The sequence below is a fragment of the Glycine max genome, chromosome 7 (genome assembly GCF_000004515.6).
Source record: "Glycine max cultivar Williams 82 chromosome 7, Glycine_max_v4.0, whole genome shotgun sequence".
NCBI lineage: Eukaryota > Viridiplantae > Streptophyta > Magnoliopsida > Fabales > Fabaceae > Glycine > Glycine max.
Genome location: NC_038243.2, coordinates 15,494,149 through 15,509,192, shown reverse-complemented (window position 1 = coordinate 15,509,192; position 15,044 = coordinate 15,494,149). Strand labels below are relative to the sequence as shown.

Below are 15,044 nucleotides of genomic sequence, written 5' to 3'. Positions count from 1 at the left end.
TTAAGCAAACCTGGTTGCACATTTGATAGCCTAGGCTTTATCTAAAACCATATATTGCCATTTCACGCGACGAAAATACTTCTTATCATATACTAATAGCTGGTAGCTTGTGATGAGAATGTGAAATTTAGCTTCCCTGGTAAATACACAAGGTATAGTTACAATAGAAATAAGAGGAATGAAAATTAAAGACTAAAATGATAAATTACAATGGAGCTTATTTTGGGACGTGAGGGCCAAAATCAGCATATGAGTAGTGTATTCATATTGACCAAATCCTTCAACACCAAGAAAGGGGATTCCACCATTGACATCCTTTTTTTACTTTCTTAAAAAACCAAATGTTTTGTTTCACAATAACTTAAAAGTGAGAAAACCATCATTTCATTTCAAAAACAAAATTGCACCAATTACAAAATGCTCCTAATTTTAAGGAACTTCAAAAGTTTTTACACCAATTTTTGTTTAGTTTTCAAATTTAAATACAATTAAAAATTGGCAAAACTATACTTTTTGTCCTTTACTTTGGATTTCATTTTTGTCCCATAACTACTTTGAAATACTCCTAGCTGCATTTTATAATATTTTTTTTGCTTTGCTTTTAAAATTTTATCAGATAGGAATATCACAATAATAATTAAATAAACTTAAGAAATTTTAAAATTATATCTACAAGGACTTGTGCTTACTTTTAAAACATTCATTGATTTGCTCTTTTGATTCTAGATTTGTGCTATATGTTAATATTATACTAATTTTATATCTTGTATTACAGTCAAGTCGAGTCCTATACTTTTTAAAATGTCATATATTGTTATGGTTGTGTCGTATTGTATTTGTATCCTATGTCATATGTGCACATTCTAGACTAAAAATATCGCTGACATTCCCAGCACAGTTAATTAAAAAAAAATGAGCAGCAAATTCCAGAATACATAAGGTTCTTATATTGAGAAAAATAACCTTATTTGAGCATAATTTTTCTTCCTTTTTGAATTACACCAGCTCAAGGCAATTTATTTCCTTTCTTAGAAATCTACCTTACCCCTTACTCGGCAAGTAACAACAAAAATGAAGTAAAATACTCCAACATTTTTTCCACCCTATTCTCAACTTTGCCTTACTAAATCCACCATCTGACCATCATTACTCATAGGTTCAATCAATATTCTTAGTGAAAATAAAAAGTCGCACCAGTAAATTATCATCTTTCGTTTACTTCATAAATCAATTTTAGAAGGAAATCCTTATTTTGACAATTTTTTCTAAAACACATCAATAAACATAAAGGTATCAAGGGAGACTGCATTCCACAAACCAAATTTATATGTATCGAAATATCCAGGGTTAGTGTCATTTGATTAAAAAAAAGTCCATTTTTCTCAAATAATAACCTATGTAGAAAGTCATTACTGTCCCTTGCCTCTTTCAAAGTTAAAAAAAAGGTAAATAATCACTTTTGTTCTTGAATTTATAATTTGTTGACAAATGTGTTCCTAAAAGATGAAAATACAAAATTTAGTCTCCGAAAGTATAAAAAGTACAATAAATATATTCGGCAGTTAACTTTTGTCTATCACCGTTAACAAAATAGCATACGTGTCACAGAGAGACGAATTTGTTAATGAAATGATGGTCAACGTAGTCATCTCTAATTGTCAGCATGTGGACATATTTGTCCTATAATATTTTTTTGACTTTTCGTTTTTTCACTTTATTACCACATGCATCCCTGAAAGATGAAAATAAAAAATTTAGTCTCCGAAAGTGTAAAAAGTGTGACAAATATATCCATACATTAATAATAGATTGTGACTAATTATTATAATTTGGAAAAATTTATAATGATTGTGACAAAAGGATCAAATTAGTAATTTAATATTTTTTTTAACTTAACTCATGTCAAATAACAAACAAAAGTTAGTGTACATTTAAAATTTTGATTTGGTTGTTAACTGAAATTCAGATCATAGAATTAAGGTTAAAGAGGTGAAAGTAAAAAAAAAATAAGAAAAAATATAATAAATAATTGCTTTTGTATTTGCTTTATTAACTTTAAATTAATGATAAAAATCCATAAATTAAATTGAGTCTAAAAGAAAAAGAATACTCATTTTATAAATTCGTAAATAATTTTTTCATACTTTCAAACTTGATGAAAGGTTCAAATAAAAAAAATGTTTATTGTAAAACATTATGGTTAAATTAGATCCATGAATAACTTTTAGAAAAAATTACAATTGCAATGACACTTTTAATTTATAAAAAAAATACTCACCTCCTTCGGAATGATTTTTTTAATGTTATGATTTTTTAAATAATCAATCAATAAAAAATAATTGTGTATGATTTAAAAAAATTAATTTAAAAATCAACAAACTTTTATTATAATTTATAATTTGATGTCATTGCATATACTAATAGACATTTATATTTTATTATGAAAAATTTATAGAAAAAAACAATTAAATAAATAGTGCTTGATTAAACAAAAATAATTATTTTCTTATTGTTTTACAGTAAAAAAAATTGTATTGATAGCTTAAAAATTATATAACAGAAACAGATACTTATCAGTGTGATATAGCTCTCCCAAAATTTTGTCGCAATCATTATAAAATTTTTCAAATTATAATAATTAGTCACAATTTACTATTAATGTCCGGATATATTTGTCGCATTTTTTATACTTTTGGGAACTAAATTTTGTATTTTCATATTTGAAAGACGCATTTGTCAACGGAATGGGAGGACAAAAAGTTAAAAAAAATATTATATGACAAATATGCATATATGCTGACAATTAGAGATGGTTACGTTTATAATCATTTTAGTAAAAAATTTGTTCATCTATGTCACATATGCTATTTTTATTAACGGTGACAGACGGAAGTTAACGGTTGGATATATTTGTCACACTTGTTATACTTTCGGTGACTAAATTTTGTATTTTCATCTTTTAAGGACGCATTAATCAGTGACTTACACATTCAAGAACAAAAGTGACTATTTACCCTAAAAAAATACAACAAAAATTAAAATTACCTACGGTAAAGATCCTTTAGGTTAATACTTTTCCTAAGTAATGTCCGCTCTAAAAGCCCACCCTGATATGGAAGTCTTTTCAGTTCAGGGCAGAAGCGCTCAAGTTCCTCATTCCAATTATTTAATACAGAAGTAGGTGCAACAACCAAAAAAGGTCCCCATATATTTTTTTTCCTAAAAGGGACAAATATGTTAAAAAAAAGTCACAGTAATGTACCAAAACATGTGGTTGAATAGCTACCTCAGCTAAATGGGCCAAAAAAGCCATGGCCTGAATGGTCTTTCCAAGTCCCATCTTATCTGCTAGAATAACATTTAAACCTTGAAAGATACCAAAAGCCTTCAAATTAACAACCAAATGAAATAAATCATTGAGACTTTATTAAGGATTGCTTAACAATCTACTCATAACAATTAACGAGCCACTGAAGACCTTTTGGCTTATATTCTTTAAGAACCCCTTTAAATAATTCAGGTGTCTGAACAGTGGATGCCACTAGCATGGTGGAGCTGCAACACATCGACACAAAAGGCTTAATTCAAATGAATACAATATTGCTTAACTCATTTCCCAATATTATCCAGATGAACATTAATTTTTATTTTTTTGCATATGTACAATTACATATGTCCATGAAGTATAGAAATAAATTTACACAACAACAAATAAAGAGATAAAAGAAACTCACGGGGTTTGCAAATCAATATTACTTGCTCCAACAACATTTGGTGGAAGTGGATCAATTTCACCAGCTTGGCGCAGACTCAAGCATTCAGTGTCAAAAGCACTTGTCAACATTCTCTGCTTAGAAACTGCTTCTTGTGCAACCTTCAAAGCTTCATTCTTCAATTCAGCCTATTCAGGATCTTCCTCCTCGTCAGGCATCGCATCTAAAGAGTCAACCAATGCATCTTGATCATCTGCACCTTCATCTTCCTTGGGTAAAGTTTCTGAAGATAGTAAGTTTGACTTGTTCTACATAAAGTGGTTGTACAACTTAATCAATTGTATAAGAAAATTAAGCCTTTGTTATTGCCTTTTTGCTTCTCGAAGCTCATGTTCATGCCTCAAAGCTTCAACAACTTCTATTTGTGTAAGGAATGAAATTAAAAAAATTACAGCATATTCAAGTCTAACATACAAATGAAAATGTACACTAGCATGACAATATTCTAGTTTGAAAGATAAATCCAAGTACACATTGTTGTATCTGCATGTCTACCAAATTGACCACCCATTTTATGTTTAGAGTCAAGATGTAGGTGTGATATCTATTAAAAGAATATCAATTTTTTCTCTATCTCAAAAAGACAAAAAACACCTAAATTGAGCAGCTTAGACCCGAAATTAAATACCATGGTTTGAAAATGGTGAACAATACCACCTGGATCAATCATTACCACTACTTTTAAAAAACTGTGACATCATTTCAATAATCTCAATGAAAAGAGATTTCAAAAACTGTTATCCATAAGATAAACAAGCATCAACGAAATACACACAGACATAATGACATACACTAGAAGGTATGCAACAATCATGTAACACTAAAGGTCACCATAATTACATAAAAAAGATGACTTCTTGAAATACACTATCTTCCAGAGTTCAATATCCAGCACCATCAAATCAATAATTTCAGGAAGGAATTAAGAAATATCATATCCTTGTTTATTCATTTCCAGAACAGTAACATGTCTCTAGCTAGTTTTCGGGTGCGTATACCAGCAGTCCTTGTCCATTTAAGGGATCTACTAACTCTTATTCTGACATGAAAGAAAAATAGGTCCATATAAGTAATAAATTACTGTAGACAAAAAGTTGAATACAAAACCTACCATCAAAATCTTTAGACTAGACAACTCGATTCTTGATACACCACAAATCAATACAAAATATAACAAATAGAAAATGTATTTAGGGCAATGCCTCTCTTTGACAAGTCTATGAGACCCTTTTGGCATTAATGAGTTGTTTTCAATGAAAAATAGTGAAGTTCCTATGATGCTTTGGTATTTCTCTTCTTATAATATTTGCCCAAATTTTTCCACATCTTTCCATTTCCTCCTTCTCGATCAAAGCAGGGTCTTTCTTCACCTTTTGCTTCTTAGGTAGGCTTTTTTCAATGATCTGAAGCAATCCAAAGACACAAAGCTAATGATAAAAAATAAGGGAGAATGTAAAAGGGAAAACATCAATTCATTTTATATGATAGATACCTCATAGGTGTCACCTTTCTCCAAAACCTTCACATAATAAACCTGTAATACTCCTCCCTTAGACAAAATAGATCGCCTTATAATTCCCCCTACCCCCTCCGAAATGGAGGAATTCAAATCAACATCAGGCATTTTCAAACTGAATTTATGAGTTGAATTAGAAGCCACCTTAAACCATGATTCATGATTAAAAAACTCAAACACCATAAAAGGAAATAGAGTAGAAAAGGCAAACCTATCAGTGCCATATTGCGACGAGAAATCTGCATCATGGTAGTTTCCACGTTTTTGAGAACTGGAATCATTCATCCATTCTGATGTACTCTCTGCCACATGTAATCCTCCTCCACTATGTTGCTTTTCACAAGTGGAGCAATAACCTGATTTTGGACAGGACTACTTAAGGCACCCATAAACCTCCTCTTGTATTTCTGAATATGCTCTCCCAGCATCGATCGATATTGCTCCTCCATCATGTGTGCCCCGTAAAAACTGCTCTTTTCCTTGTTGTCACTATTTAGAGACCACCTTCTCTTCTTGAACAAATTCACTTCCTTTTCATGCACATTCCCATTACTGTGATTTGTAATCCCCCCACCTACTCATGGAAGCATCACAAAGATACAGAACACAAACTAAGTCCAAGCTCTTAAACCAACAACAACTCATTAGCCAAACAGTAATATCTACATACAATCATGAGAATCCTAGTAGCTAAGTCTCTCATATAAACAAAAACCCTCAAATATAGAAACAATGTCTACCTTGGTTGTCTCTGCTCTCATCCTGACTACTATTCCTATAATAATCAAAACCATCATCTTGTTTTGGAAGTTGAAATTTCATCAAAGGCTACAAAACAATGTAATCAGAAACAACGAAAAATAAACAAAATCTTCAAACTAAGAAAAAAAATCTCAAGACATAATACGAAGTTAAGAAGCAAAGAGAGCATTAAGAATTTTGTTTCTGATGTAGCTCCATGTGGAGCTTGTAGGCCTTGGATCTTCTTCATCAGTGGATTCCTTTGCTTCTTGAAGTTTAATGACAGTGGAATGAAGAACGAAAAAAGATGATTGGAGACACCACTTCAAGGAGAAGATGAGTCAAGAAGAAGCCCACCACCATAGGAAGCCATGAATAAGAGCTTGAAGGTATGAGAATATGAGTGGAGAGAGAGGGAGAGAAGGAGCACAAAATTTTGTGTCTCAAAAGAGGTCTGAACTTTGAAGTGTAATTCTCAAATGATCAAAGTTGAAAAAATGCGCACACATGACCTTTATTTATAGCCTAAGTGTCACACAAAATTGGAGGAAAATTTGAATTTCTATTCAAATTTCACTTGAATTTGAAATTGAATTTGTGGAGCCAAAATTTCACTAATTATCATTAGTGAATTTTAGTTATGGTTCAGCCCACTAATCCAAGATCAAGTCCAAGATTCTCCACTAAGTGTGCTTAGGTGTCATGAGGCATGTAAAACATGAAAGACATGGACAAAGTGTGACTATATGATGTGACAATGGGGTGTAGCAAGCAAATGTTCACCTCCCCCTCTAAAATTTAATTGGATTAGGCTTCTCCAAATTTAATTAAATTTATTTCCCAACACACACATCAATATTCACTTAATGCATATGAAATTACAAAACTACCCCTAATACAAAAAACTAGTGTAGGTGCCGTAAAATATAAGGGCTGAAAAATCCTACATTTTAGGGTATCTTACCTACATTATGGAGCCCTAAATACAAGGTCCAAAAATAATGAAACCTTAATCTAATATGTACAAAGATAAGTGGACTCATACTTAGCTCATGGACCCGAAATCTACCCTAAGGCTCATAAAAATCCTAGGGTCTTCTCTTGCATCTCTGGCCCAATCTTCTTGGAGTTTTCTATCCAATGCCCTTGAGGGGTAGGATTGCATCAGTTTCCCCAAAAAGATCCAAAGAAAAGGGGACAAAACCGTGAGAAGAACAAAGGCTTGGATCAAAAAGGCGATGAGAACAAAATGCATAATCAGGTTCCTATTTAATAAACAAAAAAGGGGTAAAATAAACAAAGCAAAGGTTGGGCAAGAAAGGGTTTTGGAGCAACAACACGGAATCGAAGACAGAAGAGTACATATTTGCAGAAAAGTTAAAGCTCATCTTCGAGAAGATGTTAGCCATCTTTGACCTTTGAGATCCACTGGTTCACCACAAATGGTTTCGGTTTCGATTTTAGAAATGAGAGGAACCCAAAAAAGGGCAAAGCCATAACCACGGGTGTGAAGCGTTGACCTAATAAATTAGGACATTAGAGAAGTGAGAATGCAGAGAGGCACGAAAGACTAAAGGGTCTATTAAAAACAATCAAAATTCTTTTAAGACAGTCTTCGCAAAATTGTCTTAGATTGGTATTTTTTTAAGACAGTTTTTGCAAAACCGTCGTAGAATAGTTGTCTTTATTTACGAAAATGTCATTGTCTTTCTTTCTAAGACGATTTTTAATCAACCGACATAAAATCATTGTCGTCAAAAATCATTTTTTTCTAGTAGTGTGAACATTAAAAAACCGTTATTGAAAACACTACTTATAAGGACTAAAACAGAAAAAAGATTTGCAAAAACAAAAATAAAAATATTAAATTGCAAGGACCAAAGATGCATTTAACTCATCTTATTCTTATTATTATTACAATACACTATTGGAAAAAGAGCTTTCGACGAAGGTTCTTTGGCACATTCAAAAACAGTTTTGAAGCCAACGTCATGGAAGATTTTAACTTTCCACGACGGTTTTTAAAAAATTGTCTTAGAAAAACTATCATTTCTAAAATTGTTTTTAGACAAATAATCGTTTTAAAATGTATTGTTTTAAAAAAATAAAGAATTCTAAGACGGTTTATCTAAAAACAGTCTTAAAATGTCTACAATCTAAGATAATTTTTCAATGAACCATCTTAAAATGTTTTTTTAAAAAAATTCAAAATAAATTGACAATTCTAAGACGGTCTTTTTTATAAGAAAATGTAGAAAGGGCTGAATTCCAAAAATCGTCTTAGAATGTACTTTTTTAAAAAAAAATTAAAATAATAAATTATCAATGGTAAGACCAAATATTTGAAATTTTAGGATACTGATGAAGTTATAATTAAATATATAAATTTATAACACAATTTGGCATTATGGAAAGTATATGATGAATGTTGTGCACACAACATTATGCAACTAATACTAAAGTAGATAAAATTAATTGGTGGTCACCCTTAGCAAGATGAGGAAAATGTTCAAGGTCGAAAAGTAGAATGGCAAGTAGGCATAATACCATATCTTGATTGATTGCATAAGAAATTAATGCTTGAACAATAGTATATTATTATTGTTGATGGATTGACAAGTGGATCAATTCGTCCTAAGTAGTAAAGTTAAAATGGAAGTACGAGTATTGTATCCATAGGAACTTTGTTTGTACTTAGGTAGATGAATATTTTGTTAGTAAAAAAAGTTAAAGAAAATTAATTTAAAAAGATTATGAGAAAAACAGTAATTTAAATTGACAAAAAATTAAATCAAATAATAGAATAAATTTAAAAAAAAAAACTAAATTGATTAAGTAAAGACAGAAAAATTAGCGAACCCAATAATATTATAGAAGTAAATTTAAAAGATGAGAATGTTGAGAACTTAGCCTACCAGAGCTACTCTTTGATGTAACGTTAATGATTTTTCTCTATTTATAATTATTTTAATTTACACCTACATTTATTAGTATGCTCTAACTTTGGTCCCCCGCATGAAAGAGTCTATTTTATCTCTCAAATCCCTTTGCAGAGCTAAAATAGTAAAGTGCATTAAGAATAGAGATGTATAACAGACTAAAAAAATATCAACATATCTCTAGTGATGACTTTATTTAGATACCATTTTCCAGTCCTATTAGAAAATAACAGTCTCCCAACGCTATCCCTAAAACTTATCATGCAAATGGATGATCAAGCCACAAACAATAATATTAAGCACAATAAAAGATAATGCAAATGTAATATTCATAAATAGATAGGAAGATAAATTACATCAAGAGTAATTGACTGCCAAATTCCCAACAAAAAGGGTTTAGTCTCTCATAGTCATAGGAGACTTTACAATTGAAAGAGAGAAATATTTAGTGAAGGGGAATACGATAAGAAAAGGGGATGGAAGGAAGCAATGACTCCTAATGATTACTTATCCTTCTTCTAACATTTGCCTTCTATAAGGACTTGTATTCTCTTGGAAGTTATGTGTGTGTTTTTCTTCTTCTCTCTTCTTCTGTTATAGGCGCAGATTAGCTTAGCTAAGCGGGTTTCTCACGCTAAGTCCGTCTTTACTTTCCTGAATTAGCCTATTTTCTTAATTAGTCTTACTTTCCTTAATTAGTCTGCTTTTGTTAATTAGCTCTGCTTTCTTTAATTAGTTTGTTTTCCTTAATTATCATGCTTTTTTAGGCTTTATTTTACTCACTAATCATCATAAATTCATCACTCTTAATATTCTCTTCACAAAAACTTAAATGATGCTAATTTAACAATTATTTGCTCAAAAAGGGAGAAAATAGGAAAGAAAAATTATAAATTCCTATATAATTTAACTCCAAAATATACTCATAATTAGCGGTTATCAATTATCTATCATTCTATATTTCAAAATCTTCAGGAAGCTTATTTAGTTCATGATATTAAGAAAATATAGCCATGTAATAAATTGTCCTTACGTTGTACAAGTCATTCGGATTATTCCACCTAGTTGTGATGCCAACATCATATCCTAAGGTTCGGTGGTCATATGCATCAATCTCATCAAAGTAATATTTGAAGTTAAACAATCCATGTATTGGATATAATTTTGTATTCTCAATCACTTCCTTGAGTGCATCAAGGCCCAAATACATGAGAACCTGTGAATAAGTTATAAGGTTGCTACAGTTATCAAAGAAGTAGAATTACATACAAACATAATATAAAGCACACTAGACCAACATAAATAGCATACACCGGCCATTAATATGTATAATTATAACCTAGAGTTTGCATTCCTAAGTTTCCAACTTTCCAATCTAGTCTACTAATATAAACATTAACAATAACAAGCCATGTATGGAAACATGTAGCAAGTTAAGAGTAACCATTGTCAAAAAGATTATGAATGAACAAAAAATCATATTTGGGATACAAAATCAAACAATAATCACATGCAAAACTTGTTAACTCGTTGGCAAGTGTACCAATTTATCACAAGTAGTAAAATTAAAATAGAAGTCCGAGTGTCGAGTCCACAAGGACTTTGTTTGTACTTACGTTGATGAATACCCAATTTGTAAGCAAGAGATAAAAAAATACAATGGATAGAATAAAGAAAGAATTTGATATTAAAAGGGAAAAAGAATAAAATAAACAAGATTAAATGCAAAAGATAGCTTTAGAATTTAAATATGTTGGGGCCTAGCATGCCTAACTACCCTTGATGCAATATTAATATTTTTTTCTCTTTAATGTTTTCTCAATTTTCACTCATATCTACTAAGACACTCAATCATGATCCCTCACGATGAAGAGCCTAATTTATCTATTCTCTCTCCCAAATCCATTTGCAAAGATAGAATACTAAATTGCATGAAGCATGGAGATGTATGCAAAGGCAAAGCAAAGTCACTCTATCCCTAGCAATGAATTGTTTAGATGTCATTTCCTAGTTCTTTAGAAATTACCATTTCTCAATGTATAACCCCTAAAATGAATGCATGGATGACCAGACCATACAATAAAGACGAAGAATAGAAAAGAGACAATAGAAATAGAAATTACATTTAATAGATAGTAAAAGAAGTTACATTACAAGGACGTTGATTGCTAGGCTCCCACAGAGGGGGTTTAGCCTCTCATGGTGACATTTTCCCCTTCACTTGCAATGATCCCCTTGCACGCACAAGTCCCCCTTCATTCATAATATGATTTTTCACTCATTCATAATCTTTTTGAAACAATAACAATATCAATATCACATAAAAGATTTACAGGAATGTCCTTTTTTCTTAACAAGCAATTCTTTTGAACAAAACATGCAAAAGCAACTAAAAAGTAGTTTACCTATACAATATTTTGGCCAATTTCTTGCTTCAAAATTACTCACCCAAATACAATGAATACACAACACAAATAAAGTAAAATGAAACTACTATCAAATAATTGTTGGCATCATCTACTAATTGAAAGCATAATTGCATGAGATTTTCTCAAATAGATCAATGATTATGAGAATTTATATAAGTAATAAAATCAAGACAAAAACATTCTAACTTTTCTTTTCCAATGTGGTGTGCAAGCTTCTCAGCCAAGGCTTGACCTGGTGTATCCCCATCAGTGGCAAGTATAACCTGAGTTGCCTATCAATATAAACATTGAGAAAAAAAAATGAAGAGAGTGTATGGAAATTTTTTCTTTCTGCACATTCAAAAGAAAGAAATAATAATTAACAAACCTTCTTTAGTTCATCTTTAGAGTTCCACCTAATACTTTTTGTCCTAGCTTTAAAAAATTAGAAATATGACAAAAGCATTAGATTACAAATGTGACCACAGTAAAGACCAACAACAAATAAGAAAATAAAAAATTACACAAATAATATCACAGATACAATATACTAAGAATAAAAAAAGACCTTGTCCTAAGGTGGCAACTCCTTTGAGGAGATTGATGGAGGTGCAATATCAGGGACCCTGGACGTGTTTAAACATGGAAAATCCAAACATGTTATGCTCGTGTCTTCTGCAAACACAAACTCGAAGTTGGAACGAAACCTATTTGATTGAACATCTCTGGCGTAGGAGACAACCTTCGATTAATAACCCATCTCTGGAGAATGAATATCTTTGTATTCATAGGTAACCTCTCTGTTCCTTAACCTGTTTCTTTGTTTCAGTCTTTTACTCTAATACTTTCATTTGTTTCCTTTTCCAATCTCTCTATTTGTCTATATCCTCTAAGTCTCTCTTTGTTCTTGTTTTATGAGTCTCTCTCTATTCCTGTTATATGCATCCCACAGACTAGCAATCCCTCATTTCCTCTATGTTCTCTGAATCTCTGTCCACCCCTCTGATCTCTACTCAATGGTTCTCACTTTTTTGTTTTCTTTGCAGTTTGTTTAGTATGCATATAAATTATTCTTCATTATTACAGCCACCATGCTTTTTTAGTTCTACAGTAGTCTACATCCACCGTCCATCATTACTAATATTCATCCATAAAGATACAAGAAACTATTGGGAAAACTGAACTATTTGACTGTTACCAGGCCATAAATTGCTTTCCCGTTGTGTTGTGCATCAGTTATGTGGGACATCTAAACACTCACTCTCAGGACTGCACATTTGGAGTGTGAAGTTTACATAACAAGTCAGTCTATAAGCTCCGCAAACAACAAGAACAAAAAATACAAATAATAATAATAGAAAATCCTAAGTGAAAGAGGAGAAAAGTCATGCTAATGGTTCAAAAATCAAGTCCCTGCTAGTTAATTTGAGCCCACAGGTCAGAAACCGAGGACAAGGGCTGCCACTCACTCCTTCCTTTAGACCACACAAACGTATTTTCAAAGAAGTATCCATTCAAGAAATGCTCTATCCACATCAATTTCCATGTAAATATGACAAATAGAGGTTTCAACTTCACCATAAAACAAATGCGCTCAAAGTCTCAGGCCTCGAAATTCACTTAATTAATTGGGGAACAAACAACAAAAATCAAAATATACAATACCTAGCCCTAGCTCCACTCCACTTCATTAAAAAAAATAAACAGTTTCAAATTACTTAACTCATCGTGCAACTCAGAGAAGGCGTAAGGGCCAATCTGTTGTTGATCCTTGCCAAGAATGTACCATCGAACTTCAGTAACCTTTTCAACTACAAAACCAAATTATTATTGAAATGAAATCAAATAAGGAGCTTAGTCAAATTAATGGAACTAATTGTTTTATTTTTTACTTCTACAAATTAAAGTTGAGAAATGCTAAAAGGTTAATAGAAATAAGTGTGCATCCATGAGTGTCTTGCGCTTTCAGTGATCATGTGAATAATTTGTGTCGGGAGCAGAGAATTTGCGGAAATGAAGAAGAAATTAAATTAAGTAAAATAAAATTGGAGATGGGAAAATTAGGGTTACCAAATGTCTTCGGGAAAATCGTATTTGATGAGTTCATCGTTGTCGTACTTGTTAAGGCCCCTAAAGATAGTGAAATCGCCGACTTCAAGGCACACTTTGAAGTAGAACATCATCGTGTCGCGTTGCTTCACTTTCATGCACACGAGAAGAAAGAGGGGGGTGCGGTTAGGGTTTGAAGACCTATCCTTTCCCCGACACAAATCAAAATTAGGGGTGGGGGATTGCTTTTGCTATTTGAATCGTTGTGTAAATCATAATCAAAGAGTGGGAATATAAATATAACTAGAGAAAGATACAAACGGAGAACCAGAAGCAGAGCCATCAGATAGAGAGGATGAGTTGTTCGTTGATTTTGTCGAGGTTTTCACCCTTCTCAAAGACCTTCTCAACGCCGCCCTAGAGAAGGGTCATTTGCTGGGAAGAGAGAGAGAGATAGAGAGAGAATGGGGTTTGGATTGGTTCGAGTTGGTCATTGTTGGAGCACAAGAAGAAGGGGTTGGTCAGGGAATGGATGTGGAGCCTCTGCTTCTGACCCTTCGCAGGATTGGGGCTTAGGGTTTCCGTCAATGAGAGAGGCGATTGTTGAAGAATGTGAGTGGGCACGAGTGAGTGAGAAACATGCCTTTTTAATAAGTTAGATGTGTTTTCAAAGACGATTCTTCACGAAACCGATGTAGTAATACGTTTTCAAAGACAATTTCCAGAAAACCGTCTTTGAAAAGTTACAATTATTTACAAAAATGTCATCGTCCTTTTTCTTAAGACATTTTTTGTATAACCGTCGTAGATGCGCCATCATCGAAAACATTTATTTTAGTAGTGGTAACACTTTATTGTTATTTATAATTTCTTTATTATGTTTAATTTTATGATATTTTTTTTACTATTTTAGATTTTTTACGGTTATTATATTATTAATGTAGAAACATTTTTTTTCTTATGATTATATATTATAGTGTTAGTTTACAACTATTTTTTAAAATTTTATTAGTACTATTTATAATTACTTTAAATTTGGTTAAAGATTACTTCCTCTAATCTCAAATATAAGAGGAAAAAAACATGGCACGCTAACCAAGGGTTTGTTTCAGGTGATTTTAAATTTTGAGTTTCAAAATTTTAAAAAATAATGAGTTTTTTGGTTTAGTTTAAAAAAACTTTAAACTAGTTTTTAAAGTATGATTAGTTTTAAATAAACTCATTGTGAAAGTTCTATATCATATTAAAGTTAGTTTAAGAGTGTTTTTGTGTGATGGTGACAACAATGATAATGATGGTAATGTTAGCAACAACGACGACGATAGAAATATCAGTGATGGTCTCAATTGCAGTAGTGGTGACGACGGTGGTGGAGATGACGTTGGTGGTAGCGATGCAGATGGTGGTGACATTGACAATGTAGTGGCGATAGCAATGTTGGTGGTGACAGTTAATGGTGGGGATGTTGGTGGTGATAAAGGTGGTATTATTGATAATGACAACAACATTGGTGGTGACAATGATAAAAATGGTATTAGTGGTGGTGGCGGTGGTGGTAGCAATGTCAATTGTATTAGTGACAATATTGGTGACAACGATAGTGGTGGTCATGTAATGG

At 31.9% G+C, this 15,044-nt stretch overlaps 1 long non-coding RNA gene and 1 pseudogene across 1 annotated transcript; both read right to left on the bottom strand.

Annotated features, from left to right (window-relative positions):
- Positions 1-10,289, bottom strand: LOC102667824 (chromatin-remodeling ATPase INO80-like; annotated as a pseudogene).
- Positions 10,290-11,118: 829 nt separating this feature from the next.
- On the bottom strand, positions 11,119-13,169 carry LOC121175116 (uncharacterized). The gene is made up of 4 exons (XR_005892202.1): positions 11,946-13,169; positions 11,766-11,812; positions 11,585-11,670; positions 11,119-11,222 (listed from the first exon to the last, which is right to left on the bottom strand). It is a non-coding gene; the product is annotated as an uncharacterized lncRNA (long non-coding RNA).
- Positions 13,170-15,044: the final 1,875 nt, after the last annotated feature.